We start from the raw sequence: 26,631 nt of genomic DNA, 5'->3' as shown, positions 1-26,631 counted from the left end.
TGTAGAATTGGCCACTCCAGCAACCTCCGCTGCTCGTTGCTTAGTCCTCAAAACCTTTTTCTGCTGCAATGTTAAAACTGAAAATGTACAGAACAAGCATGTAAGCTCAGCAGCCAAACAGTAATGCAAAAGAGCATTGCTGATTCTTTATTTCCATGTATTCTGCATGTCTTTTAGCATTATATCAGGTATGTGGCCATCAAGTGCATTGAGGACCACTTTTACAGGGTGCTCATTTTGAAAAGTCAGCTGGTACCATCAAAAAAAAAAACAAAACCGAAAAATGAAGCTAACACTGAAATGCTAAAAACTGCAGCTCCTTGAACGTGCGTGTCAGTCCCCATCGCCTCTCGTGTTAAAATGCCAAACTTTACAGCAGAAATACACGTTTAAAGCCTGGTACAAAAAAAAACAAACTATTTTGGTCTAATAGCTAATTTTCTCCTTCATGGCAACTGTACAGAGGTGAGTTCTTATATAACTCGCTTTGAGTGACAGATGGGTGAGCGTATGCTTGCCACGAACTGGCATGCACCAGTGTCTCAGCTCCACACACGCCCCACCTCTTTGCCCATTTTTGGATTAGCTGGGAGTTAAGGGGGGAGTCAGGCACTGCCAAGATGGCGATGGCGGAGCAGCTCACTCCAAGCTTTGAAACCACTCCTCAGAAACCTATGGATGATGTCACAGAGGCTACGTCCATCTTTACATACAGTCCATGTTTTCAACCGATTCATGTTGCTGATATTAGCTTAATTATAGCTAGTTACAGCTAATACAATCAGCTAGTGTCAGTTCAGCTCAATAAGAACCTGCTATGAATTTGGTTAGCTTTAGTGACAGGGCAGGGCTTAGTGAAATCATGCATTTGCTGGTGATATAAATACATTGACAAGCAGATCTAATATTGTTTATTAGTGCCACTACTGACCAGTGACTCCATCAATGAGTTAAATGAAAGCAGAGAAGAAGTGATTTGGCACTGTTGCTGCATGACTGTGGAAACATGCTAGGACCACAGCGGCGGTATTTAATTAGCTATACACTCCACTCCTGTGTGTGCTCTCTCATGTGCAAGCAACTTAAAAAAGGTGGAGCACTACGATGAGGTCACAGTTTGATCCACATCTGGCAACAACATCTGTGTAACTCCTGAGTATCTGACCTCAGGCAAAGTCCAGAAATAGACTACGATACACAGTCTACCCTTACTGTGTCAGTGCTACCAACTTATTCATTCTTACCACTTAGAAGCCCTTAGCCATCATTCACACGAGCCAAGACAGAAAATAACACAGATGACATGATGTGATATCAAGATAACAATCAATGATCTGGATGAAAAACTAGAAATGGCTTGTGCTCCTATTTGTATCTCCAGTGCTTTACTTGGAGACAGACAGACAAACACACGCCCTGTTGGCACTGCAAGCAGGGTTAAGCTGAAATGTGCACCATACGGCTGCATACATGTCAAATAAAAAGTTTCAGTTCTCGATGCAATGACAAGAGGAGGTTACTGTGTAAAATGTCCAATCCAGTCAGGCAGAAACAGGCTTAAAAACATTAATTGGATGACTAATGTGGTTACCGTATTTCCATGACGGCTAGACAGTGGATCCAGTTCTTTACATATTTACAGGGAAAGAAAGACACAAAAGCTCCCACCACCATCACCTTGATCTCTAGTTAATATATTGTGTTATACGTATATATACAAATCTAGTTTTGGCGAGCCTATGCCCACTGCTCTCCACTCCCCCACTGGTCTTGTCTGACAGGAGTGGAACCCAAAGTGGTCTTCTGCTGTTGCAGCCCATCCGCCTCAAGATTTGACGTGTTGTTAGAAGCATCTTTGCTCACCACAGTTGTAAACAGTGGTTATCTGAGCTAATGTAACCCATCTGTCAGCTCCAACCAGTCTGTTCATTCTCCCCTTACCTCCCTCATCGACAAGGTGTTTCTGTCCTCGGAGCTGCTGCTCACTGTTTTTGGCTCTATTCTGAGTAAAAACTCCAGAGTCTGTTGTGTATGAAAATCCCAGGAGATCACCAGTTTCAGAAACACTCAGACCAGCCCTTCTGGAAACAACAAAAATGTCACAGTCAAAGTCACTGAGATCATATTATTCCCCATTCCGAAGTCTGATGTGAACATTAACTGAAGCTCCTGACCTGTATATGCTTGATTTTATGATTGCAGCCCTTCCTGTTGTTGTCCATCAAATAAACTACTCTGTGAATATGATTGGATAATGGTATCGTAAGGTGGTAAGGTACAGCTGTACAGAAGAGGCAATCAAAGTCAATGCCAGTTTACCCAACAGTTCTTGACATATTTCAATTTGGACCTAAACAGTGGACTGACAATCAAGTGACAAACATGTAATAAAGAATACATTTTCCAATATTAACTGAACAGTAAATTAATATTTGCTTTGGTTTAAATAGAGCAGTTCTTTTAAGGACCACATCACTTGCTTATCATTTCAACATAACTAACTCTGAAATACTCTCAGAAGTTTGTCATAATTCCTCCTATAATTAGTATTGAATTACAATTAATGCCCAGAGGAGAAACTGGGAAATTCCAGGACACCTCCTGGGAAAATATGGACCCCTAAAATTGTCCTGCCAGAAACAATAGCTGAAACCGGAAACCTAAACATCAGTCTATCCCTGTTTATGGAGGCTATTATCAATAATATTTCCCATTCTCTTTCACTCTTTCGCAATACATTTAGTACATTTTTTCTTTTGTTTTTTTCATCAGGGATGCAAACCAACTGGATTCATTGATGATTCTCTGCTTAAAAAAGGCAGTTTGCACTGCTGTTGCACCGGAGCAAAACTCACACTTATAATCCGTTCACTGTGCAACCACATACAAAATTGGAAAAAAGAAAGCGAGGGCGAAGCCAGAACACACTCTGCCCCAAATTAAAACCATGAAACCAAAATAAGAAGGAGACATGTTGAAATCAATGAGCTCTAACATGTTATTAGAAACCTTCCCCTCCCTCTTTGCTGACGGCTCCATTTAGAGGGAATGACAACAAACAATTCTTTCCCCCCTCTGACCTACCTACAGGCCCACAGGACATGTGGATACTTGGTTTGATTGTGATGCTGGTGACTCTGGAGTCCCAGCATATGGAAAAATAGTTCCACAATATGTCTCTCTGCCTTATTCATCCTTTACTTCCTCCTTTCCCTCTGTCTCTCTATCCCCTTTTCCCCCTTGAAAGCAATCCAGCTTTCACATATTTTGGCAGACGCCTTGCTTCCCCTTCACCCCCTACCCCGAAGTACTTTTTTTTTTGGGCTGCTTTTGTTTTTGAGACAATCCTTGGCATGAGCTGACAGACTGAGGGAACTGAGGGGTGACTTAGGCTTTTGTGCAGTTATATCACTTGAACATAAATCTGTGACTATTCCAGGCAACATTGCCTCAAAACAGACTAAAGCAAAGCTGGACGGACACTGAGGAGAGACATCTGAGGGAGAGGGGCAGGTCCTAGATCTGATTCTTCCTCTCGCATGTGACACAGATCTCCCTTTTCTAATTTGAGCGTTTGGCAAAAAGCAAAATCCATCTGGTCCACATACTAGAGATGTGCGGTGCAAAGTAAGCTCAAGATACACGTAGACTACAAATGACTTTCATTCACTCTCAGAATACTGAATGAACAATGCCATGGTGCTAAATAAATCTTACACCATTCATCTATAATACTGACACCAGTGTAGCTTTGGTTGAGCCAGCAATCACAACACAATAACACACAACATTGGCATGAAAACCCAATTGTAACTTCACTGGTGCAGCCAATCATAGGACACCCTTAATCATACCAAAATGGAAACACACATGCTGGAGTGTAACCACATCTCTTGTAATTGTTTAAGTGCTTTGTGCAGTGCTCATGCAAACTTTTATCCATGCTGTGTACCAAATGCGTTTTAAGAAACACTTGAGGCACCCGGAGTTCAATCACAGCCTTTTCTCTCCTTTCCAGTCTGAGGGGAAAAAGAGGCCTGTATTTCATTAGTTCAAGGAAATAGGAAAGATAGAAAAGATGATATTTGTTGTTCTTGCGCATCCTATTTCCCCATCACATTTTATCAACAAGCAGCCCCAGGCTTGGAGTGACGCCACTATGAATGGAGAGCTTCTTCTTCATTAGTTAACAACATTAGGTAATGTCGTCAGCTACATTATCTATGTGACAAAAGAAAAAGAACAAAAAGACACTGCCAGCAGTTCTGCTCTGTCTTGAGAATATTAAAGGCCTGATCACTCTGGTGATTGGTGATCTGGTGGAGTGTGTGCGGTGTAATCAGGTCCTTAACAGTGCAGGCTCACCATATGAATGCAGAACTGGTCTGGGAAAAGGCCAGACCAATGAGCAAATTCACAGAGTAGTTTATTTGATGGACAACAACAGGAAGGGCTGCAATTTGAATTTAAACTGGGTGCTGTGACTGGTTTTTATTTCCAAGAGGTTAAAGGGCTCATCTAGTTTTCTGCAAGGCAATTTGTCTGATGTTTATTGATGAAGACCTAAACCAAAGCCAAATGCTAAGTAAGACTTGCTAGATCATGAGGGAGTCTTTGCAAGGCTAAACTTGTGGTGAGAATATCAGTGAACTCTGCCAAAATGTAAAAATTTGGCACAAAAAACGACTCCAAAAAAGGTCAAACTCAAGCAAGATGGAAATAGAAATAGATCTTGGTCATACAATTGAGAATTAAAGGGGCTTCCAAGAAAAGCATCAGATTGCTCACTTGGATTGTTTTCCTTTCTAGAAAACCTTCTTCCTTTGACAAGGAATTTAGTTACTCATACCCCTTATACCTAACTAGCACTGGACAACCCGAACATCGGACAAGAATACCAATACTGGTCAATTTTCAGAACCATGGATTTGATTCTATGCTAACATTTTTAATTCATCCTTCCTGTAATATATGTGAATAGCAACTATGGTATGGTTAATGTTACAGAAAGATAATTTAACAGGTAAAGACTATATACCAAATACACTTTGGCACAGCCTTTTGCATGGAAGTGGGATGCACCACTTGCCTATCAACAGCCCTGACTCAATGTAAACTCAAAACAAATTTATGCAACATATTATCTGACTGTGTCTGAAGGCGAAAGTGTTTATAGCTGTTCTGAACAGCAAACACTCAATGGCAGGGAAAAAAAAAACGACAATCATGGAGAGGGCCAAGACGCGATAAAAGGGAAGGATGGTGCACATTTTATGACTTTCTGCCCTCAAACACAGTCATTGTGTTGCACTTGTTTGTACAAATAAAGTGACACATGTAGTAATTGTGTTAAGTTCAAAACCTGCCAACTTTCTGGTGAATTGCTGTTTGTAGTGGGCATACCTGGGGGACCATCAGTTTTGAACACAGCCTGGATGTTGGATGGGATAATGGGATGCATTTTAGTTTAAGAATAATGACTCCTTTATCTACCACCTTTCTGCATAAGGGAAAGACTACTTCCTGCATTGGTAGTGAGCTTTGCTCAAAGGCACAGAATTGTCCAATATGAGGAGAGAGTTCCTTTGGGTACTTGGTTGCACTCAACATGGGTTAGGCCTCAATGCTTATATTGTTCCATATCCAAATGGCCCACTTTCAAACCATTGAAGGTTAAATACAGCTGGATCAGCGTTTAGACAGTAACCACCCATTTCACATTGTCTGATCATGCCCCATACCAAGCTTCTTGCATAATCACCTTGACATGAGAATATTGTAGGTTATCAGGTTTGGAATTGAACCTTATCCATGTTTTTCCAAGCACACACTCATGATAATGAAACTATCATGATGTATTTAGAGAAAAGTGGAAATACTTTCACCAACACTAAGAGCTGCCTTCTAAGAATATTCTCTAAGTTCTTGACAGAGGGTCTGCATGAATTTCCTTTGGGCTCTGGAACAAGTTAGGACCAGCAAAAACAAAAGTGATATTATACTTTAAGCCAATCCTAATTTTTTCCCTACCCACATCCCCCTGGAAGTGACTGCAGATGGCTGAACCCAGTGCAATCACTCAGGCAAGACGTAACTAATGCTACAAATCTTTGAGTGCTGACAGAACCACACATACTTTAACTGAGTAGCCTGTGTGTACAAAGAGCTACTTTTAGCCACGGCACCCAGTTTGGGGAATTTGGGCCACATCACAACAAGGAACAATACAATGTGTGACAAACAAGACAGACTGGGGTCTCTTTCATTTGGTCAGTCTGGACACTCAGCGTTCTAATACCACATACTGTTGTCCTTCCATGTTGTTTTGTTGTCTGACGTTCCATGGTTAGACTTGTTTTAAGGTCAGAATTGGATTTTAGGTTTGGGTTATGCATTTATTTGTGATGGTTAAGGTTGGTAAGGGACTAGGGAATGCATTATGTCAATGACTGTCCTCACAACTGTCTCTCTGTGTGTGTGTGTGTGTGTGTGTGTGTGTGCCAATATGCAGCCAAACTAGGGCAGTGAGTCCAGCTGAAGCCACATCCACAGCTGTAAGTCGAGAAGAGGCCATTGTGTTGGGACGCATCCATGCGCCCTGAACATAGAATTGTGTTTCAGTACATAAAAAAGGCCACGCGGTTCAGAGTAATAGATGCATTTAGATTGTCTAATATCTGACAAATATTCCCGCTGTCATCAGCCTCTTGATTATCTTATTCTAAATCTATCAGTGTGGGCTCACAATTCTGTATTTCTGCAGTAATTCACCATTTTCCCCTGTCAGCCAGCAAAGCTGCTCACACTGCTCATCAACATCAACTGGCGTCTGTTCATTTCCAAGAAAGTGCAGCTAAGCGGCAGACGGAAGTCAACCAACGTGAGGACGCTAGGCGAGTTTGTTGGTGTCGAAGACGACTGTGACTGATCTTGTTGGACAAATCAGCTGACAGCAGCAACTCACATTTTCATTCCTTTGTTTTCATCTGTGTCTGTGGAAATTTGAATTTCCATTTAAAAGGACAAAATCAAAACACCAGAGATTCATACGTTTAAGAAAAAAAAAGAGAAAAAAAGTTGCGTTAAAGTTGGAAAAACTGTAATGGAGATGCATTGAAAGGTTATGGAAACAGCAGCACTTTTTCTAGACATTTATACTGCATTATGCAATGTTTGGATGGTGTTTGCTCACTTGTAATGAAAGACTGAGAGGAAGACCACAAGGAGAAGATTGTGAGATGCGGATGAAAAAAAGCTAGTAAGTGGACCTTGAGTTAAGAATACTTGTTACTATCTTATTAGGTTGTATATTTTACACTTTTCCAATGTTGTATTTGAAGTTTTGATATCCGTAAGAAGATATATTTACTACCAAAAACCACCTCAATGTAGTTCTGTCTCTTCTCTCAGGCTTCTCTCTTGAGCTCTAGTAACAACAGGTTGGTGAGCCAATCAGAAGAGAGGCTCCGAGGCTCCCTTCTGATTGGGTGGCTGTTTTCTGAGTGATCAAATAAAAATATAGCAGATTTAAGCTAAACACTCTAAAGAAACCAAATCCCACAAGGCTGGATGGTGGGTCCAGACAGGCAAGGCCTGGAACATGGCTGGAGCTGGTGACTGCTTTGTTGTGACATCACAAAGTTACAGAAGTCCTGACGGCTCATTTAAGGCACAGTTTCGGAATATCTGCTGTGTGCATTTTTCTACGGACTGAGTCACAGTATTAATACAGCATCTACAGTAGACATGCTTTATGATAAAAAAAAAAAACAAAACAAACTTGCCATTAAATGTTGTCTCTTAGCAATTATTTTCTCCTGTGACTTGGCACAAAGTGAGCCAAACTGTGATTTAGAACCACACAGCACAAAAAATGCTAGAAATCAAGTTTCATCCACTGACACACAGCAAAACAAAGATGCTTGTATTTTTCACACTTACATAGTCAAATTTCCATAGATTGTTTGGAAACACTTTAACTGATCTCATATAAAGTTGTTTAAAGCCAGGATTTCAGTGTCATTCACTGCTGTTTATAATATTATAATATTAATGGGTTTTGTGATTCTTTTTATTCTTCGTCTTACTGTTATTTGGGAAACAATTATACTTATAGTTTTGTAACTACAGATCCCATAATCTGTTGTTGCCATGGAGTCAGTGACTTACACTGTGAGCTAAACATATACTTATGTAAGGCAGTTGCCTAATAGTGTCAGTAGATGGCGCTGGTACATTGTTTTTGCACTTAGGTGCTGCGCGATTGTTGCTGTTTGTACCCTACTGGGCACCGTGTTTTGTTTGCTTTGGCGCTGCGTGGCCGCCATTTTGCCACAGTTTCTGTTCATGGTTTGCAAGGTAAGCAGCACGATAAGTGGCTCTTCACATTGTGGTCGAATATCTTTACCATAACAGTTGATATGCTATGTGACCTAAACAGTGTTTGTAATGAGATGTTTGTTTACTATTTCTCACCCGACAGTTTCTAAGAGGACTAAATAATGAGGAGGTGTACATGAGGATTGCTCCAATGAAACCTCGGCTTCTGAGCTTCCGGGAGCTCCAAGATGAGCTCAGAAACCTGGCAAAAGAAACAAAAAAGTTCCAGTCATCAAACAAGTCCCAGAGGACATACGCTCAGATCCAGGTTGCCTCAGAGTGTCACTCAAGTGTGAGACAAGACAGAGAAATCTAAACAGACATCAGAGTGGTCAGAGTTAACAGAGCTGGTCAAGAAATTAGCCCTTTGCCAAGAGGAACAGATGGCCAAGCTGACTCACCTTGAAGCAAGAATCGCTGCCCCCTTCTCTGCCCCTGTCCCCCCACCAGGAGTCCGGCCGCCCCCCAGACCTGCAACCCAGGCTTCAACTGTCACATGCCACCGGTGCGGGAAGCAAGGACACATAGCTCGGGTTTGCAGAGCAGTGTTTCCAGATCCCAATCAGATATGGGCTCACCGACCTCAGCCTATGACTCCTGCCGAAGGGACCACACCTCACCCAGCTCAGCCTTTAAACGGCTTGAGCCCATAGTCGCTGGGGCAACTATGGGCAAGCAGCAAGACCCCCCACTGCAGGTGAACAAAACTGGTGATGGAGGAGAGGACACCCCCATAGTGGGCCCCAGAAATGAGGGAGAAGTGGAAGTCAATGGAATGAAGTGCAGGGCGCTCATTGATTCTGGCTCTCAAATAACCAGTATCACACACAGATACTGGTGCAACCACCCCGTCCTTCAGAATCAAAAGCTCCAGCCCTCTAAGATTCCCATTGAAGGTGCAGCTGGCCAGAGTGTAACCTACCATGGTGTCCTGCGCATCAACGTAGCTGTGTTGGGAAAAGAGTTCAAGAACGTGCCAGCTTTTGTTGTGACTGACTCCGAGTATCGCTCCTCTGTCCCTCTGCTGGTGGGCACTAATGTCCTCCGTGCTGCCAGAAGCCATCTCCAAGCAATCTATGGCCAGCAGTTTCTCCACCAGGTCAAACAGAGCCATCCAGAATGGTACACTTCTCTGCTGGAGATTGGGAGCACTGAGCCTTGTGATGTGGATGATGTGGTGGGCCCTGCTGTGTACGCTGGCCGCAAAGCGCGCATTCCTGGAGGAAAAGAGATGGATCTCCTGTGTAGGATTAAGGCTGGCCCACAAAGAAAGACGTACACTGCCATGATTGAAGCCCACTCCCCCCTGCAGCTCCCCCAAGGCCTCATAGTCGCCAAAGTCCTTGCTGATGTAAAGAAAGGCCATGCCCCTGTGAGAGTAATGAACCTGTCCCAGCACACTATTACCATCAAGCCACACACACACCTGGCCAAAGTTTCCCTGGTGAGCAGTGTTGTGGACTTTTCAGAGGAAAAGCAGAGTCCATGTCACAAAGGTGGAGGCGAGGAGACATGTATGAGTCTGGACCAGGTCGTTGCATGTTGTGGGGTGGATTTGAGCGAAGCAGCAGTTGAGAATGAGCAGCAGCGCTCCCTCCTTAAAGATCTCGTGGAGAAGAATGTAAATGTGTTCTCCCAGCATCCTATGGATTATGGCCACACAAAGACAGTGCAACACGAGATCCCTCTGGTTGATTCTAGACCTTTTCGGCTCCCTTATCGCAAGATCCCCCCGTCACAGTGGCAAGATGTGAGAAAGTCGCTGATCGAGATGGAAGCAGCAGGAGTCATCAGGCCCAGTAAGAGTCCATATGCTTCACCTGTAGTTGTTGTGACCAAGAAAGACGGCTCTTTAAGGTTGTGCATCGACTACCGCAAGCTGAACTCCTGCAGCACAAGAGACGCCTTCCCCCTGCCCAGAATAGAAGAGGCCCTGGAAGCGCTGGGGCAGGCAAAGTTCTTCTCCACACTGAACCTCACGTCAGGTTACTGGCAGGTGGAGGTGGCCGAGCATGACAAACACAAGACAGCATTCAGCACCCCGATGGGACTGTTTGAGGCCAACAGAATGCCTTTTGGACTGCAGAACGCCCCCTCCACCTTCCAAAGACTCATGACCTGCTGCTTCGGGGATCTGAACTTTACTCATCTCTTGATCTACCTTGATGACCTCATCATATTTTCCAAAACCTTTGATGAGCATCTGGAAAGACTGCAGCTGGTGTTTGATCGGCTTAAGGAGCACGGCTTGAAGTTGAAGCCTTCAAAATGTCAGCTGGTGAGACAGGAAGTGCAGTATCTGGGTCACTTGGTGTCTGCTGAGGGAGTCCGGACAGACCCAGAGAAGATCAGCAGGGTTAAGGACTGGGTGAGGCCCACAAACCGCAAGGAAGTGCTGCAATTCCTGGGGTTTGCGGGCTATTACCGGCGGTATGTGAGTGGATACTCTGCCCTGGCTGCTCCCTTATACCGCCTCACTGCTGGTGACCCCAGAAAGAAGAAGAGGGGCGGGGAGAAGGGCCTGACATCTGACCCACCTTTTTTGTGGACTGCTGATTGTGAGATGGCTTTTCAGTCCCTGAAAGAAAAGCTGACCACCGCTCCAGTGCTGGGCTATCCTGACTACAGCCTGCCATTTGTCCTCCAGACAGACGCCTCAGGAGAGGGGCTCGGTGCCGTCTTGGTTCAGGTCCAGGCTGGGGCAGAGAGGGTCATAGCCTTCGCCAGCAGAGGTTTGAGTCCGGCTGAGACGAGGTATCCGGCACACAAACTCGTTTAAACTGTTTGTTTACTATTTCCATGAAGTTTTAGGATTTTGTAGCTCCGTTTTGTATGAGTGTGTTGGCTGTGTTTGCTACTAGCTTCGTGTGTTAGCCCCGTGGCTACTGTGAGCTATTTAGGATTTTCTCTTGTGCTCTGAGTTTGTAACTGAACCTGTTTTAAGAGGTTTAATACCTGTAGAGGTACAGCGCTTTATTTTGAATACTGTATGATCACTTTTGATGTTTTTACTGACACACAGTTTCTGTTCATGGTTTGCAAGGGATGAAAAGCCGCCAACATCAATGGTCAATAAACCAGGCGCTCAGCCACGATCCTGACCACCCGTGCGTCCGACTCGTCCCTCGCATCGCACCCAGCCCCAACATCATTAACACAACGCAGAGTCTCGGGTGTAGGGGGGGGCGTAGCACGCACACGGGCAGCTGGGTTACACTTACAACCCTGTCTCCTGAAAATTACACTTCTATAAAACTGCAACAGCAAATACATTTTGTCAGACACATAGCTGCAACCCCATTATATTTTCTATTAATATAATGAGGTTCACAAACAATATATTTGTTTTTCACCAAAATGTCATATCATTAAGTACAACATGCACTTATAGTGACTACAGCACTGGTATGGAAATATTGTGGTTTGGTTTAATACAGAAAAAACTGCAAGTCTGTGGTTTACCTGTCATGCACTTTCTGCACCTGCAATCCCCCCCTTTGCAGAGATAACGATATCCTTGGAAGTCACATTGAATCTAGAACTATTATGTCTGCAAGTTCAGATTTAACCGAGTTATGACTCTGAAAAGGAGCATGATTTTTGGTGCAAAAGTGTGGCTTTTAGGTACGTTAGTTGCCTGTATGAGCTTGTGTGTCTCGTGCCTGTGCGTCTCACCATGTTGGTAAGGGGCCAAACCACAAACTAACTCCCTATTGTTGTTAAAACACCTGCATGCACCGTTCCCTTTCACCTCACATAGCATCTTCTCCTCATGTCTCTCCCTCCACTTGGAAATTATTTCACACATTTATACATAGTTCACATCCTTATGATAATAATCTGTAACATCTTTATAATGTGCCTGGAAAGTCCTATGAGCACAAAAACAATCTCTATGTCATTATGAGGATGGCAGATGATGATATCTAGATTCATACAATGTGACAAATAACAATTGACTCTTCTTTCTTCTGTGTGTATAACCAATGACATATTTTAGCACAAACAGAAAAAATAAAAACAGTGGGTGAAGGTCGTCCTCGCCTTATCTTTATTCAAAGCTTCTTGTTCGGCACAGTCTCAGCGGAGTGGGAATCAGAGGAGAATCAGCTATAAAAACAAAATGGTGCAATAAGAGCATGTGAAAGAGAGTCAGCTATTTCAGTGCATTATAATTTCAGAGAGCAGAGTGAGTCAGCAAAAGAGGAGAGAGCGAATGAGGAAAACGACAGAGGGTTTAAAAGAGGGAGAGTGAGGAAGGATGACAGATGGCTGGTGTAAAGGAAAGAGAAAGGAGAAAATGAATTAGGCGAACTACAGAGCAGCAGTTAACAATATCCAGAGTCCAAAGGGCCCTTTGAAACATCGGGGTGATGAAACCTCCTGTGCTTGTTGGCAGAGGGACAGCACAGGGGCCACGCAGCTCTGAGCACCACAGCCAAAGCCTTACATAACAGGCCACAGTGCCGAATGCTCCCATTCCAGCACAGCCCTTAAAGGTGAAGGCACACAAGCCACAAACCAGGAGGACTCACGGAGCACTGCAGACAAACAGCTTAGAGCCTCACTAGCTGCCTACAGAAGATAAAAGGCTCATTATACTCTAATATTTGAAATACCTGGATGAGGAATGCGGAATAAAAAAAGCATCTAAAACATTCTGAGCTTGTAAAATGATGTTTAAAAGTCATTTGTGCTTGTATATTACCTTATTACCTCTACCAGGGAGGTTATGTTTCCACCCGTGTCGGTTTGTTGGTTTGCTCATTTGTCAGCAGGATTGCACAAGAAGCGCTGAACTGATTTGACTGAAACTTGGTGGAGGGATGAGGAATGGCCCAGGGAATAACCTATTAAGTTTAGATACAGATCCTTTAACTTTAAAAATCACCCTTATTAACATTGCAGGCATTTTTCAACATTTTCTTTTCTTCTAAAAAAAAAAACCAAAAATACAGAAATGTCATATATGACATGTATGTCCCTATATCAAGAGTGATGTTGCCATATATGGTAACTATAAGGGGATATACTGTATTATTATAAAATATATAGATCCTCCGGATAAATGAAGATATAAGTTCATAACATATGAAATACCCGTAGTAAAATTTGCATATGTACATATATTCAAAATATCTATATGATGAACTTTTAGATGGTATAACTTGTTGTACCAAATATGTTAATGATATGTAATATCACTTCTATAATTTACTTATAGAGTTTACCAAAACTAAAAACTACCTGCTTATATATGGTTTTCTTATTAATTTCTCATTAACTTTAAACATGTCTATCTTGGGGTTGTTGAGGATGAATTTCATTTTGTATTCCACTGCTCTCTATATTGTGATTTAAGAAAGTATTTGTTTGACAAGATTCAGTCAAAGAATCCTGATTGGTTTTGGCTGTCTGATGCTGATATGCTGAGTTGGCTGTTTGATGTTGAGACTTTTGTTTTGGCAAGATTGTCAGGAGCAGCATCAGCGGATCTGAACTTTGTAATAACTGTGGAAGTGTATGCACTGATGTGTTGTGCTGCCTTCAAGTTTATGGTTGAGTGTCTTGCAAGCCCATATGGGCTGGGCACCAGAAAGATGCAGGACACTTTACAAAACAATATTAGTCCATTAATTAATTAATTCATTCATTCATTCATTCATTCTACCCTCATGTAGTTTCATATTTGCCATGTTCAAAGGAGGATGCATACACATACAGCAGCACACAAACGCGACATCAGTAAAATGCACATACATTGCATAACAACAATTCAAAGGGAAATTTGCCGAATCTGACATCCTCTCTCTTCATTCTGTAAACCCACTGGATTGTCTTGATGTTAGGTAACTGCTGTGGTCTCTTGTGTCTGCACTTTATGATCCTTTTACCTTTGTGTGTCAACTCCTATGCCTTTGTCAATTCTTGTCACACTACAGGAGGAGGAGACATCAGTCACTAAAATCAAAGGTATTTTTAAACTCAGCCGTGTATTTTATGGAAGAGATATTTCCAAAATTTTGAGATATCAACAATGGGATTTTTAAGTTTTGGCCCAAATGCTCACAGGAAAAGACCAAACATTCAGATTCATCCTGTGGGACCATGAATATCCACAGGAAATTTCAAAACATTTACCTAATGGTGGCACGAAAAGAAAGATGAGGGCCTCAGCAAAACTAAGTATTATCTTCTGCTGGCTGTGAGAACAAAAGTGTTGGACAAACAGACCAACAGTATCACCATCCTTAGGCCATGTCACTAGCAAAGCAAAAAAAACTCTGTCCAGTAGTTTGTTTTAATTTTTCTTCTTAATTTTGCTCTCTTAGTGACCCACTTTCCTTCAAACAGCATGATCCACTTCTGCAGTAAGTGTATTTGTAATAGACCTGGTCGACATGACCTACAAATAACACTGGTGTTTTTAGGCTATATCGCAATACACAATATGTATCTCCATATATTTGAGATCTCCTCTAAAGGTGGGGGGGGGGGGGGGGGGGGGGGGGGTTGTCTGTGGGAGGGAGAGAAGCAAAAGGCCAAAATGAACTTCATGCTGGTGGTTTAAAACAACGACATGTACTCTATGCAATTTAGTCATTTACAACATTCCACGTGGAACAGGCCGCAATACATCAAGTGTATTCAATATATTGTCCACCCCTGGAAACAAGAGCATGAGTCAGCTGCAATCACACCAAGGTTTAAAAATCACAAATCTGAAGCAAACACGTTTTGCATTGCAGCTGACTCACGCCCGCTCATTGAACTGTCGGCAGCGATGCGAAACGTGTTTGCCTGCAGATTTGCGATCATGCATACTATTAATAAATAGAGATAATCCCCTTGTGTGCACTTGAATTTATACTGTATAAATATCTCAAACTGATTTAATATCATCCACAGTATGTGAACTTTCCCTCTTATTACAAAAAAGATATTTCTGTCTCTTCTCCCTAACCCTGCCTGGTCTTTCTCTAGAAAAAAAATAATGGCAAGTAAGAGCGCTTAGAATAAAACCACAACGTCTGCACTTTGAACGGGCAAACCTTGAGTAGTTCAGGATGCTACCTTTATGGACAAAGGAATGGATGTTTCTGCTGCTTTGGTTACCAGTTTGTTCATAACGTTCAACTCCAGATGTTGCTTCCTATTGGATAACCAAACAAAGCCAACAAAGGCAGAAACACATGCCAAGGTTTAAAAGTGCCTACTCTTAGCTCTTTGATCTACTGGATCTGTAAACATCAAAATGTCAAACAGACCTTCTTGTCATTGTGCATGATGTCATGCACGGACCAGACCATTCTTGTAAAAGAATAACGCTGGAAATTTTCTGGTTTTCGTAATACCACAAAAAAAGCATACAAACAGCATCATTTCTGGATTCGTGTCTCAATACTTTCCAATTTCCCTACCCTCTCTAGAGCCCATTTGTTCTCACTAAACAAGTAAATATTTAAAATATGGGTCACAAATATATGCATTCATTTCAAAAAGGACTGCTAAAACGGCTGGGCATTGTAGTTTTTTGGCAGCTGTTATGCAAACAGCAGGGAACACTGCATTTTTTGGGGACTATTTTTAGTGATGAAGTAATACACACTTGTTCTAGTGAGTATTTGGTCCAGACAATACTTGTTAGTGGGATCAGTTCATTGTCAGTTTTTGTCTTTTCGTGGGATTTGTTGACTGAGAAATATGTGAAATGGTGGTTAAACTTTCTCATCCATATAACTAAGTTCTCTATGCCAGCACTGCTACAGTTTGTCTCCATGCCTGCTATCATTACATAGTCATAACTCTTCCTAATTTTACAGCCTGCTGATACCCAGGATAGCGTCAGTATGTACTTTGTGAAAATGTCAACCTGAGTACCAGCATGATGGGTGACCCAAAACACAAAACAGATGTTTCGATGGATCAAAGACATCCCAAACATTTGCGGTCTGGATGGGAATCTTCAAGGAAAATCCACTTGGCGTAACCATTAGCGGAGCCACTCCATCCACATTTCTCCAGCTACTCAATGTGGTATCGATACTCCATGAGGATAATCACATCCCCTCTTACCCCACTCACCCCATCACTCCACTGATCAGCACAGCCAGGGGGAGAAAAGTGAAGATGAAGGCTTTTACAGCTCCTCTCCCTCTATCGCCATGAATAATTCAACCCCATCCAAGTCTGAGAGCATTTTTCAACTTTCCCTGAAGCATGAAAACACAGCACAGCTCCACACTGACTGCCAGGAGGTTCATAAGCTCCTCATACCTAACATAAATCCACTCCCGATTATAATAGGATCACATTAAGCCACACAACTAGAGGTTTTGCTGAAGGCACAGGCACAGGTAGTGTGTTAAGCTCCATAACACAAGACCCTGTGTTATCTGTTTTGTGTAAATCATGCACTGCATCAAGAAATCTGGATTTACAAACAAAATCTGAAATAAATGCGGGAAACCAGAGATAACATGAGGCTTCGGCAAATTTGCCGATTTAACAGTTTCAGTGATAAAGCTAAAACAACTTTATACAATAATCACAACATGGAATGAGAGTAGAGCTGGTTGGTTTATACATGGAAGACAATGCAAATAATTTCAAATCTGGAAACAGTTACCACATGTTTTACAAAGCACTTGTAAATGCTGTGACACTTTGCAGCCTTTCTATATGTGTTAGTATTATTCACTCTCTTGCATGTTGTAGATTCAGACTTTTAAAATCTGCACAAAACATTAGTGCTTGTTTTATTGTATGAATAAAAATTAGCATTGGGTATCATTTGAGAATGTTTGATATTAATACATCTTACTTTTTTCCACTAGTTGGACAAAGTCATTATTTTGGAAGTCCCACGTCTCAAGGGAGTAAGTAGAAACAGTGGCAACATTAGGCAAATTTTACTGCTGCTACCACCTATTGAGAGCTAACAGGAAACTAACGTTAGAATTTGCCAGTTGTTTGATTTGTAACATTTATTTTTAGCATTAATATTTAGGCTACCAAGTCATGGATGAAAAGATAAAAAAAAGAAAAATGAAAAAAGTTAATATCACCAACATTAATGTGTTGTGTCTTTACAACCCCAGCAGACACAGTGCAACATTAGCATTTCTTTGGTGTAATATTTATGTCCACTTGATGTCCAATATTCACTCTCCTATTAGCTCTGTTTTGGTCTCCACCAACTGGTCACTTAGCTCCACTATGTTCACCAGCTAGTCATTTACTGTTTTTGGTCTGCTGCTGGGTGCCGGAGAGGTAGTGCCCATTAGATTTATCAGAATGATTTCCCTGTAAACAGCTGCCTGCTGCTGCTGGCAACACGGCTGTTGAGAGCTATGTGAGTGAACCAAAACTGCAAGCTAAAAGAGGCCAAAATGCTCTGTGGTGAGCTGAGAGGACCTGCAGATTTGGGTAATAATTCTCTGTGTGTTTATCACTACAAGTGACTTGATTGATTAATGCACCTTAAATCATCTAATGATAGATAATATTAACATAAGCTATAGCTGGCCACAGAATTTTAATGCTAACCTTAATCTACTGTTCTCTGTGCAGCCTAAAATGTAAAATTAAGTCAGAAGTTGTTGCACCCATTTCTGTGATTTTAAAGCCCTATATTTTGCAACGACTTGTTTTGATATTTTGCTCCATGTAATAATCCAAGGGATATTATAATATCTGTTGTCGGTCTACTCATCCAGACCACGAAACACACTTTACTCCATCTTGCAAAAAGTGACTGGCTGCTGTGACACTGATTTAAATTATAGCAATTTTAAATTACAAAGATTCACTTTTTCATGACATAATATTTAGGTTTAATCGCTTAGGGGCATATAAGTCAAAAGGCTAAAATCCAAGTGAAGTCACAAGTCATTGCTGTTGCAATGACTGTAAAACTTTCATAATGTCTAGACTACTGTCCCCAGATCCGTGAGTGCATTCAAGTCTAACCCTTTTTTATTCAACAAAAGAAACTAAAGTTCTAAAATGTTCAGTGTTGTCTTAACACAAGCAACCATACAAAAACTTTGCCCCAATAAAATCAGAAGAATGAACAAGATTATGAACCTGAAAAGACCGATCAAAGTTCAGAGGATTCCTACACAGGCATCTAGTTCATATTAAATAAAATGAGATAACAACTTACCTGTAGTGGTGTCAGTGGTTGATTGTCATGTTCCAGTCACAGAAGAAAAGAAAAGAAAAGAAAAAAAAGGTACATTAGTTTATTGTACTGTAGATCAGTCAAATGAAAACTTTAAAGATTCAAGTTATTTATTTCTGAGGATGGTAAACTGGTAAACAAGGCCAGGCTTCACAGTCCAATCTAGTTCAAGCTGTGTGAGTATTACAGTACATTTCCTGTAAAGCCTCCCTTTGCTGCTCCTTTTCTGCAGCTGCTTTGAAACACTTGTTAAAAGACAACCACACACTGAATAGATGATATATCTGTGTTGAACTTTGCTGGCAATGACCTCCTTAGTAAAAGATAGTGAAGGAGGTGTGTGTGTGTGTCAAACCTAGTTCTGTGTCTATTCACATATGAAATGACAATGTCTGTAAGAGCACCTTTAACTTAGTTATGCTCTTTGGTCACATATGATTCAGTACTTTACTACTGCCAGGCCATGTAGAGGCCACTTCAGATAAAATTAGGTTAGTATGGTAAATTTTCAAAGTCTGCAAAATTGAAACAAATGTGGCTCCATTTAATTACAGTTACAGTATATTCAATACAATGGGAAAGTAAATTGCAGTAACAGCCAAGAGCAAAAACAATGTAGAGTCACTTATTGTAAAACGACAAAAACATGTTTTCACTTTGTCAATATGGGTTATTGAAACTGATGTAAATTGATGGGCAAAAATGGCAATTTCATCCATTTAAAATTAAATGTTTACTGTAATGAACAAAACAGTATGACAACAAAAATACAGAGACAACCAACCATTCACACTCACATTCACATCTACGGGCAATTTAGAGTCACCAATTAACCTAATGTGCATATCTTTGGACTATGGGAGGAAGCAAGAGTAGGGAGGAAGGAGCCCCTGTAGACACAGGAAGAACATGCAAACTCCACACAGAAAGGCCCCAGGCCCCCAGGCAGGGTTTGAACCCAGAACTTCCTTTTGTAACCACTACACCACCATACCCCAGACAATTAGTGCATAATGAAATAAGCTTATCACTGCCCAGTCAACCATACAGGGCACATTTTCCACCGATACAGTACTATTGTTCACATTATTGCCTCAGCCTGCCTTAAAGGTATTCTGTTCATTTGGTTAACAATATGATTTCTAAGGCTGCAGCTACAGAATACTGTATACGAAATACTGGTTGCGGCTTTACAAATTCTGGTTTGGTTTTGCACGACAAAGATACTGCAGATAATTGGTACAGGTTGAAGTACTAATATCAAGGTGTCAGGACGTGGACCAAATGTCAACAACTGAGTATAGGACAAAAAGGACAGTAACAAAAAATCCACTTTTAAGACAAGACAATAGCTTTTACTTAAAAATCTGTGCACCTATTCATTGCCTATCTTTTAAATTGGAAAAACACTGGCAATTCTGGCTGGCACATGCATTTCCTGGCAATGGCTGTACAGTTTGTGCTCCTCACTGAACTTTAAATTTGTATGCAGCACAGTAATTTCTGTGATCAACAGCAGTGTTTTCCAAGCCGCAGGGGTTCCTCTTAGAAAAATGTCAAATACCTTTTTCTATTCAACCAAAATACAACACTCATTAGTTCCAGGCTGTTTTACTGAAATGCCAATTAAAAACGGTCAACCTCAGAGGCCAGAGTGTACTGTTGAACTTTCAAATAAGACTCCTGCTCAATATTAAATACACTAGAATTACCACCTTGCTGATTGTATGCCTCCCCCAACCAGTCAAGTTGCAGGAAATATGGTCGCAACCTCCTCTTCCTGAGTTACAGCACTGAATAATGTCTTTCATCCATGGGGCATGGTTGGGCACAACCCACACACCTCCGCTTTAGAACCAATCTCCTGTAGAGGGGATGGACTACTTTTCTGGAGTTGTCCAGGGCATGAGGTAGTGGGTATGGAGATACTTCAGAGCCCCCTGCAGCTGAGCACTGCTGTGTGGGAGTTCTCCCCAGAGAATGAGAGGGTAACCTCTATGTGACTGCAAACTGTTGAAGGAAAGGCTCTGACTGTTATTTGTGCCTATGTCCCTATGAGCAGTTCGGAGTATCTAGACTATCTTCTTGGAGTCTCTGGGTGTGGTCCTGGAAAGGATACCACCTTGGGATTCTATAGTCCTCTTGGGAGACTTCAATGCTAACATAGACAACAATGGAGAAACATGGAGAGAGGTGACTGGAATGAAAAGCCAGCCTGATCTGAACCCATGCAGTGTTTTCTTTTTGGACTTCTGTGCTCATCACATATTGGCCATAACAAACACCATGTTGAAGGATAGGGCAGTTCATAAGTGTACTTTGTACCAAAAATCCATACCACGTGTAAATAGCTGTACATATCACTTGCCCTTTTATACCTCCTTTATTTTAATTTTGTGTTCTCTTTAAGTTCCTATTTATTTTATTTAATTACCATTGTTTGCACCAAGGGAGCAGCGCTCAAATTTCGTTGTACTATGTATAATGACAATAAAGGCGATTCTGATTCTGATTCTGATTCTGAAAAAAAAACCTGACTTTGTAGTCATATAATCTGATCCGTTTCTGACCACCCCCTGATGGTGAGCTGGATCAGATAGGAGGGGAGGCAGCTGGATGACCTGGGAACATGTGACTGAGACCCCTAATAGAAAGGTCTTCAATTACCATGTCTGGAATAAGTTCTCATGTGTTCCCAAGGAGGTTGGGGACATGGAATCCGCTTGGGCCATCTTGAGCACCTCCATTGTGGGAACAGCTGTTCGGAATTGTGGTCAGAACATTTTAGGTGCCTGTTGTAGCAGAAACTTGAGAACCATGAGGTCTTCTGAACCAGCAGCTGGGTACTGGAGGGACAGCAGGGCTGTGGTGGTCACAGACACAAAAACTTGGGTGGGGGGGGGGGGGGGTCAAGGAGACTGTGGGGATGGACTTTTAGTTGCCCTCAAGGATGTTCTGGCAAACCATCAGACAACTTAGGTAAGGAAAGAAGAGCTTGACCCATGCTGTTCAGCAGGGAGGAGAACTGCTGACTCTGACTGGGATATTATTGGGCAGTGGAAAGAACATTTTAAGGAACTCCTGAAGCTAGCCAACATGTCCTCTGACAAGGAGGCAGAATTTGAGGACTCAGAGGAAACCTCACTCATACCTCTAGCAGAGGTCTCTGAGGTATTCAAAAAGCGCCTCACTGCGGAGGTACCAGGTGTTGAAGGGATTCCCCCTGAGATGCTGAAGGATCTGTTGGGCTGTCTTGGCTGAAACATCTCTTCAATGCTGCATGACCATGAGAAAGTGGGCTCTGATTACTGGAGTGTCACACTGCTCAGCCTCCCTGGGAAAGCTTATGTGAGTACTGAAAAGGAGGTTTCAACCATTTGTTTAACTTCAGGTCCATGAGGGGCAATGCAGATTCTGTCCTGGGCATGGAACAGTGGACCAAATTTTTACAGAGTCAGAGGAGTGACCTAGGTTTGGGGGACCTCAGAATTGCCTTTGCTTTTTGCAGGCAATGAGATGCTGTTGGCTTCTTGAAACCATGACCTCCAGGTGCATCTGTAGTTGAAGCGGCTGGGATGAGAGTTAGTACCTCCATGTCTGAAACCATGGTTCGCTGTCTGAAAATTTTGCCTTGCTCACTTTGGGTTGGAAGCAAGTTGCTGTCTAAAATGAAGGCATTTAAGTATCTTGGAGTCTTGTTCAGGACTGGAGGGGGAGTGTGAGACTGACAGGGTTTTTGGTGCAGCATCAGCACCGATGCGGGCATTGTACTGGACGGTTGTGGTGAAGATGGTACTGAGTCAAAGCTTTCAATTTATGAGTTGATCTACATTCCTATGGTCATGAGCTTTGGGTAATTATCAAATCAGTGAGACTGCGAATACAAGTGGCTAAAATGAGTTTTCTCCATGAGGTCAACCTTATAGGTAGGATAAGGAGCTCAGACATCCGTGGGGTTCGCCAGGAGGAACTGAAAAAAAGTTGCTGGGGTGAGGGATGTCTGGTCACCTTGTCTAACCTGCTGCCACCATGACCTAACTCCTGGTAAGTGGCAAAAAAATGGATGGATGGATTTAAGAGAAAGACAGAAAAAAAAGACAGTCTTTCTATGCGGTTGCTTTAGCTAGTGGGATCTCTCTTTCTACCTGGTAGTTAGTGGACCTGCCTGAAAAAAGCTCTCTCTCTCTCTCTCTCTCTCTCTCTCTGTCTCACACACACACACACACACACAGAAATTAGACATTATAAAAAGCGACATGAGGAAATGAAGTATTACATGAAATAAAGGTGTTCATGAAATAAAGACTGGGAAAATAACAAGATGAAATTAAACAGACATTTGAGAAAGAGCATTTTGTAATGAAATACTAAAATAATAAAATGGTTTCTGTGACAATAAGAATAGTGAAACAACAAGTCATAATGACAGTGAGACTTTTCTAAATTGTCTTAATTCATTTATTTATATAGAACACAGATTAGTGTTGTGGTGAAGATATCCTGTGCATTACATTTTTTCCACTTATTGAGTAATACTGCATGCATTTCTGTGTTATTTCATGTTCATGTTATTTCATCTCTATTAGAGTTGCAACCAAATACCACATCTATCTGATCCATTTTCTCTTGCATCTACAGCACACCCAGAACACAAATGCATTAACAGTCTTTAATACAATAAGTACATACTGTATTATGCTTCATCATGGCATTTTTAAAACCACTTGCGTCTGAGTACTGAGCCAATCACACCACATGCAAACCCAAAACCCTGGTTCAAAGCTTGAAGCTTTTCTAATACATTACCAGAGAATCAAAAAATCTTTGTTCCTAATGTTTCTTCTTTAAATCATAACAGATTTGACATAAACCTATAATATTCTTAGAACTAACTGAGGTCAAGGTACGAGACACAATCTACTGGTCTCAATCCAACATTAAGAGCAGTTTGAGGGCTGGGTGTCTGAAGCGTCAAAGCCTTTTGTTTACTTCTGTGCCACTTCCTCCAAATCTGACTGAATCACCGAATTAACAAGATATCCTTAAATGTGATCAGCCTAATGTGTCTTCTCTGAAGATCCTACTGTGAAGAAAAAAAAGTGGAGTCTTTCTCTTCCCACTACTTGTGTCCCCATGCCTCATCTTCCACCATAAAAATGCTGTTTTTTTAAATCACTTTTCAAGGTTTCAAGGAATTGCAAACAACTTAAAATGCATACTTCCCCTGCGGCCCTGCTGACATGAATCAGCTATTATCGTTTATCATTTTTTTCCATTTAGCTAATCTTAATCTGAAAACAGTACATCTTTTTAAATTAAAGGAAATGAATTATACCACAGCATCTATCTGACAAGTAAATACAACGTCTGAAAAACAACCACTCACTCAGAATTCAGTGAATTTGCAGCGTTTTTCTTTCTTTGACTTTCATATACTTTTTACATGAGCCTGACACAATATATAAGGAACAAGAAAAGAAAAAAAAGAAGTGACACAGGAAGAGAAAGCAGAATGACAGGAATGAGTCAAGTACACCTCATGGCAAAAAAAAAGAAACAGAATGCAAGGACGGTTGGCTAACCTATGTTCTTCTGCACACTCATACATGTATGTCCACGCAGAGTCTACATAATGCCGAACAAAAAAGAAACAACACAGTAAGTTAGATAGTGTGTGCTGCACCCAGGGCTGTCTGACAGGTTCCTTTCTGCTTAGCTTTCATTTTTACTTCCCTCTGTCTAAGTGTCTGTCTCTGTGATACGCTGAGAGAAGATGAGAGGAAGGTGAAGAAGTGCTACCGAAAACAACATGACAACACAAAGACTGTCACACAGAAGAACAACCCCTTTAATCTACTTTTTTTGTTGTCGATAAAATGTATGTTTTGGCCATTTATCTTCAAATGCTGCCCCATAATATTAAAGCTATAGTGCATTCAGGAAGTATTCAGACCTTTTTCACATTTTGCTATGTTGGAGCCTTATGATGAAATCATTTCAATTCTTTTTGTCCCTCATCATTCTACACTCACTGCCCCATAATTTCAGAATTTACATTCTGTGCATTCTTACTGTCTCTGCTGCCTCACTTGTTGCATTTTACAAAATTTGCAAACAGCCTCACTTTTATCCAAGACTTTTCCATTTGTAAGTAACACCCAAAGTGTTTCCTCACATTACTTGATACATAGTTTTGGTGTCATGCTTATCTTATCAGATTGGCTCGCAAATTTTAAAAGAAAGGAGAGCCAAAATTGTTTTAGTGGGGTCAAATGGGATTATCAGTAGGGTTAGGTATTAAGAACAGGCTCTGAATTGTAACAGGACCTATTAAACATACCGCTGCTGTTATACATGTTTTAACTCGCATGTATAAAATATGGTGGAATGGAGCCAGTTGTGATACAGCAAAATGTTATCAATGTGCAAAAAAAACAAAAAAACAAAAAACAGCGCATGGTTGATTTATTCATCGAGGATTCCAAGAAACATTAAGGGTAATTGCATACTCTTGTGAACACATCAGTGTGATCTTAACAGTTTCAAACCATACATGTCAGCACTTTTCTAGACAATCACAGGGGGGCTTCATGGGGGGCTATAATGAAACTGTGCTGTTGTAAAAAAATTGCACATAGGTCTTCTGTGCAAGCAGCTTATTAAGACCCATAGTTATATTTTATTGCCAAGCAACCTCTAGCAGTTGTAGTTATTAGTATTAGTATATACAGCAACAATGGCTGCAGGGGTTAGGGCGGATGGATGGGTCAACAGAACACAGGACTCTCTCACAGGTTGTTGTTTTTTATATCCACGACCATTCCACAGCAGGAACTGCATGTTTATTATTGTAACTGTAAAGATGGTCCTCCTCCTCTTTAACCCAAACCATGATCTTCCCCAAATCCTAAGCAAGGGGTTTTGGTGCCTGAGCTGTTCCAAACTGAGACTGTTCTGTAAGCTCAACCATGTGTTTACTATTGTAAACATGGCCGACAAAGGTCCAGTGAGCCTGCTGCATTAGGGGCACTATTTCACTAGACTGCCCCAGGGGTCATATGACAGGATAGGGACAAATGACCTATATGGCTGTTTAGGTTGTTGGCCAGAACACTAGTGATGCATTCTTGTCATTGGTCACAATCTTCTCATCAAGAGATTTTTTTTTATGTTGCAAAGAAACTAAATCCTAGTTTTCTTCAATTTCTTTCTAGAAATCAAAGAACCTGAAAAAAAACTAAAAATTTGAACGAGTTACTGTATTTTGATCTCCACATTTATGTGGCTGACTCATTGAAAACTGTGGAAAACGTGAGATAAACAATCAATTGCTGTCACTATATTCATGTTGATAAAACTAACTTTTATACTATCACCTGAAAATCTCTCCAGAGCTCTCCCATAGGTGTGAAGTGGTGCCACAGAAATGTTCTGAACACTGTAGCCTCTTCTCACATCACACATATAGGAAGGACAACTGCAACGGAGGTCAGCTTATGAGCATTGAGAAATGCTGTCATAAGCTTTGAAATGATGCTTGCCAAAACCCCCTACAACAGACATGAGTCAATGTTCTTTAAAATTTCCTTTCCCATTGCAGCAGGTTCTTGCTCAAGGATGACTGCGAGCAGTTCGCGACACCTGTACACACCTTCTGTTGCAGAATAGAAGGCGATGATTCTTAGTTTTCTCTTGTCCTGCAGCCAGGATTTTTTCCATGTCCTGCAGCCAGGGCGCACAAACTGCTGAATGCCTGAAGTGATTATTCATGCCAAAAGTAACATCTTGATTTTTATTATGTGGGGGATACTGTCAGTAGTTTGGCTGCTTTCAAGGGCCAACTGTTGTGTGATGCAGTGGATGTTTTCAACAGGAGGGAAGTCCCCCTTTTTAGCACCTTCAGAACAAACATCAAACTGAGTTGAAGTCCATGGAGAAACATTCAGTTTGTTCGTAATAGTAATTTTCTAATTTTGTAAAACTGCATCCTTCATATTTGTCTGTTTAGACACAATGGCCATGGTGTTTTAGTGTCCTCCGCTGTTCATTTATTTGTGCCATGTGGG

General features: G+C 41.4%; 1 protein-coding gene across 7 annotated transcripts in view; it reads right to left on the bottom strand.

Annotated features, from left to right (window-relative positions):
* thrb (thyroid hormone receptor beta) overlaps positions 1-26,631 on the bottom strand; it is a 115,710-nt gene that overhangs the window by 73,705 nt on the left and 15,374 nt on the right. The window contains exon 2 of one of the 7 annotated variants that reach the window (XM_071500561.1): positions 13,088-13,229. The exons of the other annotated variants lie outside the window; for them this stretch is intronic. The gene's annotated coding sequence lies outside the window, so the exon portion shown is untranslated. The remainder of the gene's footprint in view (positions 1-13,087; positions 13,230-26,631) is intronic. 7 annotated transcript variants of the gene reach the window in all.

This window comes from Trachinotus anak, unplaced genomic scaffold, assembly GCF_046630095.1.
Source record: "Trachinotus anak isolate AG129_WGS33_773 ecotype Australia unplaced genomic scaffold, CSIRO_AGI_Tana_v1 ptg000016l, whole genome shotgun sequence".
Taxonomy (NCBI): domain Eukaryota; kingdom Metazoa; phylum Chordata; class Actinopteri; order Carangiformes; family Carangidae; genus Trachinotus; species Trachinotus anak.
The sequence above is the reverse complement of the archived record's forward strand: the minus strand, read 5'-3'. Positions and strand labels throughout refer to the sequence as shown.